Here is a 5808-nt window from a genome sequence, read left to right as displayed (position 1 = left end):
GCAGGGGCCTGCTCTTTATTGGAAGGGTAATCATCCAGGAGCTTGCAATCCAATCCTATTAAACTTGAAAATCTTAATCATATCCTGTCTTCATTTTTCCAGAATATGCAATACATGGTAAAACAACTTAGGAATGATTTTAATGCTGGTAATGCGTAAAATGAGTTGCATTCAGGGTTCATTTTTTTTCTGTCAGAATTTGTGACCTTTAACCTTTGATCTTTAAGGTTGAATTTGTTCTCCGTAATGGCAAGATTAGTTTTGACAATCTGCAGTTGTGCTTTCGGGTCAATTGAAAACTGATTTTCCCAATTGAAATCACAGACTAGCTGTGTAGTGGTTTGAAAAGTGGGGGTAGATTAGGGTTTTTGTGTTTTTTTAGTAAAGGTTTTACTAATTGCAGTAATTTCTCAGCTTTACCTTGAACTGATTTCTGTTGCATAAAATTAATTTCTTTGTCATCAGCATGTTTTTGCCTAATGTCTAATTTAATGTTACTTCCAACCCACATGTTCCTTCAGTATTATATTGCCACTGCTCACTCATTTAACAAATTAAAATGCATAAAAATGCCTTCTCACTGTAAGATACATACCTATAGAACGGCACAATTAACTTGAATGAAATGCGACCGCATTTTATTATTTTACTTTTTCCATCTTGCCACAACTATTGGACTCAATATTAGTATTTATTAATTTGGGGCTCATTCATCTCAGTCAAACCAGTCTGGGGTTACATTCCTGGCCCAGCTCAGTGCCTGTGGTCTGTTAATGTTCTTTCCCTGTTATACAGTATTTCTTTGGTTGTCCTCTACTCCAGCTGAAGTTTTCAGGTTTTTTTCCTTAATTGCCTGATTGTATGAGCTGCTGTCCAGAGATGGACTGGCATCCTGTCATCCTATGAATTGGCTTCAGATTGTTGTGACTAATTGTATACGAGGTTATTGATAGTGGGTGCATGTGAAGAACAAATAATCTTAAGAATCGTAAAATGTTGATCACAAACGCTAATATATATGGAATTTATTTATATTATTCTTGACATGGACTGTTTGTATTCCAAGTACCAAAAAAGACTTTGGTTTGCTGATTGTGTCTTCTATATTTCACCTTTCTTAGTTATCTATCTCATACATTGACTAGATTATAACTATGATTTTTCGTAATAATTTTAATAATCCTGTAATACTGGTTTTCCACAGGTGGCAAACTGGAATTGTTTGAGTTGGTTGACCATTGTTAACGAGAAAACGAGACTGAAAATTATAACCAAATTCAAGATGCTGTGACAGTTAAATAAACAACATTGAATGCACTATACAATTAAATAATTAATTCAAACAGTTTTACATATTGCATAATTCAAAAGTCAAAATATATCCTGTTTTAGGGTATGTCTTTCAAGGAGGAATAAATCTATCAGTAAATTTTTATGAATAGGAAACATCCATCAATATGGATTCAGGGCCCACATTATTCCTTTCATCCCGGTGAGTCACGACACAGATTCGCAGTAAAAGCTGGCGACTGATTGAGAAACACTTCTCAATCATTACAACACTCAACATCTTTTTTCTCCAGTGACTTTTTTGAGTTATCATCTTCAATGTCAGGGAGTGCTTTCCTTAGCATTTTAAAAAATTTCAGAATTTGGTTGACATTAACTGACACATTGTACATTTCGATCAATATTCTGTGTTGTTTTACTAACATGATACTGATTATATACAGTAACATTCGTGTGTTTCAAAGGATTATACAAATCTTTATTTCAAGTTCTGATGCTCAGTTGAACCAAAGTCAAGTGGTGATTATTTAAATGCTTTTTAACATGTGCCTGACAAATTTTAGTTATTCATAAAATAAATTATAGATTTGAATTTATGTTCTTCATTTGGACAGTGAAACTGCCAAGAAAACCATTTAAAAAATAATCATAGTGCATGTTCCACACTCTCTGACTTGTGCTTTTCAAGCCAAGCTTTCTCCTTTTATCTCACTAATGTACCCATTTATTGAAAAAGGGCTGAGCCACCTGGAGCCATTCGGTCCCTGTTGTGACTATACTACCCTTTTTTATTGCGTTACACTGCTTATTATCCCAGAAGGCACTGTCTCTTATATTTTGTCACATGCTTTTGCCAGAACCTAAATCACTTTCTTCTAAAAAATGTAAATTTGAGTGGGGCGTTACTGATGAATTCCCCTGATGCAGCTGAACAGTGTCCTGCGTCTGTCCCACTGTCCATACCAAATAAAGACCATTAATGGTCCCTTTTGTATTACTTCTTGCAACTATAATGTAAATCGTAGGAAAGCATTGAGCCAAATTATTTTGTTAGCATCCAATGAACCTGTGAATTGCTGTCATTCATTGCCTTGCACACACACACACACACACATATATATATATATATATATATATATATATATCCAACATAATAGGTGCCAAATTATTCAATGCATTTCACTCCAATTCCATACATACATTTTTTTGGATGCTTAAGCTTGTGATTCCAAGTTCGAATCAATTCGATTTTAATTGTGTCTTCTTTCTTCTGCCTGCTTGCTTTTTAACTCTAAAGAAGAAGAGATGGCTTTGCTAGGTACCAAATAAAAATAATTAGAAATATACAAGTCTTACATTAAGTTGTACGCTTCCTCCTTTTCCAGAGAAAACAGTGGACATCCAGTTAACATGCCTTTTTGTGATGTTTTATTTCCTGATAATTATATTTATTTTATATTCTGATTTGAAAATAAATCATTATTTAAATCTGTATTTTAAAAAGTTTTATCAGTATGCTGAAACACCATTGATTTAGCTGTTAATCAATATTACAATACCAATTCACAGATCTGTCATTAGTTTTAAATGACTGTTATTAATTCAAACTGTTCCAAAATGGCTTTATGAATAGGGGCCTATAAGATTAACTCCGGCTTCCAGTGAGGCCCTAGATTTGATGGAATATTTTTCTAGGGAAATGAAAACATGATAGAAAAACAACTGAAGGCAGAAAAACGAACTGGGTGATCTCCAGGGATTGCCGGCCTGACATTCAGAATCAGATTGACCAGCACTGTATCAACACTGGCACCAGCCCAGTGCGAGACATGGGGATGGACCCTGCTGTTCTTTGAGAACTTGCCATGTGAACTATGGAGGCCCACAGTGCTTTTCAGTCACTGCATGGCTTAAGAAAGGCAGCTTTTTACTTGCTATGCTATAAAACTGCATCTGTGTCCAAAACTCTGCCTTTCTGTATCTTTTGCATTTGGAAAAATAAAGCATTGGTAGTTTCGCCATGTTATTCCTAGAAGTTATTCAGACGTAGGTGCCGAAAGCAGGTCCTCCCGTTGTATATTGTGATTTCGAAAACTTTCTGATGTTACTTCCTTCCTTTTTTCCCTTGCTAACATGACTTCATTATGTTTTTGTCCACCTGTTGTCTTTTATGGAATCAAACGTTCAGATGTTTTTAGTAGCACTATGTGCTTCACTGTTTATGTTTTTGATTTGGTTGATTTAATTTTGTATTTTACTACTAGTTTACTGCTAAACTTAAGGCTGCTATAAATAGCGACAAGAATATAGGCACAAATTAAAAAGAAGAAGAAAAGCAAGAAATCGAAAAATTGTTTGGTGTCGATATTTCTCACCCCAGCACTTGGAAGGTGGGTGCTGAGGATGAAGTCAGAAGGGTCATGTTATTGGAAGTGTGACCAGTGACCTGGAATCTGTCAGTTTGTTCATGTTGCCAATCTCTTGCCAGAACTCAGTGTGGTGGGGAACAGCTCGTGTCCTCAAGTAAACTTTGTTGTCTGTTCAGTGCATAGCTTTGTCCCTTTCATACAGCAGTATTATAAAGTTGGAGGTGTGGCTGGAAAGCTGAAGATGTGCTTCTTCCTGTAATTCAAATCACAATCATATGGTATTAAATGTTTTAGACATTTCTTCATATTTTTCAAATTAATATTTTTTTCTGGTTACGTTATAGGCAAATGAGGAAAACCTGAGGGATTAAAAATTTCCAAAATACACAATTTTCACCTTTCTATATAAATTTTGAAAGAAACGTAGATACAATAGAAATTTATCATGGTGAAATAATAAAAGTAAGATTATTAACATTGCAAATCCTCATGTGTTCATCTAATAGATTGGAATGACCAAATTTCTGAATGGAATGGAATATTTAAATCCTTTGTATAAAACATTTTTATAGTATAAGACTATAAACTGTTTTGTTTACATATGGTAATGCTACGCACCTCCACAGAACAATGTTTATTAGAACATAAAGGGAGGTGAATTACCTGAACTATAATATTGTTACCTTAAACATATTACCCCAGCCGTTTCATTACTTCAAACAAAAAATAATCAGAATCAGAATCAGAATCAGAATCGTGTTTATTGGCCAAGTATGTGCAAGCACATACAAGGAATTTGATTCCGGTAGATGTTGTCTCTCAAGTAGTGTAAAAAGAAAACAAAAAACAAAACAGCAGTGTGTAAGGATACAATGAACAATAACCAGAGCAAGTGTAAATACTATAAATATACAGTTACATTGTATTTGTAATTGTATGTAACATAACATTATTTTCATTGAGTTACAGTATATCTTACATTTCCAACAGTGCAGTGAGTTTAACGTCAAAATTGTTTAAGCAATACAGTCCAAATTATTGTGGAGGATATATTTGAAAACCAACAGAAATGTTTTGATGTCAACAATGGTTCTGAAACACAGTCTACCAACCAAATTTGACAGAGTGCAATATATGTGTTAAATTGTGAGATGCAAGCTTGAAAAGAAGTTAACTTTAGTAACCAAATTTATTATTAACTAAATAGAATGTCTACAGCAAGAAGGAATCCATGAAAAACAAATTATACTTTATTATACTTTAATAATTAAAACCTTTAAAATACTAGGTTCTGTTAGCCAAATATAATACATAAATGGCTAGTTAAATAAGGTACGGCATAAGCATATTTTCAGTGTATGAATAAGACTTGTATGAGAGATTTGATGTCTTTTTTATATGATTCTGCAGAAAAAAATGGGCAAGGTAAAATCACCATATTCTGTTACCTATCCAGACTGGGACAGTACAGCGAACCTAGAAATGGCAGAGATTTATGTGGCACTCCAGTGTAGAATGACCCTTCAGTGATCCAGAGTACAAGTAGAAGACAGAGAAAGAAGCTGTGATGTCAGATGTGATGCAGAGATGGAACGGTAAGAAAATTTTATATCACGATTATAGTGATTAAAATTATCACGGTAATCAGTATTATCACAGTATTGTAAAAAATGCGCTGAAAATATTAAACAAGTACTGACATACAAAGAATTTCAAGCTTTATAATGAAATGCACAAATAAAATCAGGACCAATATGCACTTTTTGTTTGCATAAACATTAAGATAATAACAAATGCGCATTGTAGTGATGTTATAATCTGCTTTCTAGTGTGGGCAAGTTTGAAGCAGTCGGTGATGTCTGGCGTGTTTTTAGCATCAAGCTGCTAACCAAGTATATATAGTTCATAGAAACATATTGGTAATTGTAGCAGAAAAAGATTCCATTCCAAATATTCCATAGAGTTTGACTTTGAAACAGGTTTAAAATGAAAAATTCCCTTCTTCTACGCAAAAAGGTATGGATGGGGAGGGCACCTGCAGATAGTATCAGAAGTAAATAATGATAGTTTGGTATAAAACATATTTGTGTTTTATTTATACATGTATTTATTTGAGACTAGGTAGCACTGAGTGAGCTACTATGTGTAC

This window comes from Brienomyrus brachyistius, unplaced genomic scaffold (assembly GCF_023856365.1).
Source record: "Brienomyrus brachyistius isolate T26 unplaced genomic scaffold, BBRACH_0.4 scaffold50, whole genome shotgun sequence".
NCBI classification, from domain to species: domain Eukaryota; kingdom Metazoa; phylum Chordata; class Actinopteri; order Osteoglossiformes; family Mormyridae; genus Brienomyrus; species Brienomyrus brachyistius.
Note: the sequence above shows the minus strand (reverse complement) of the source record.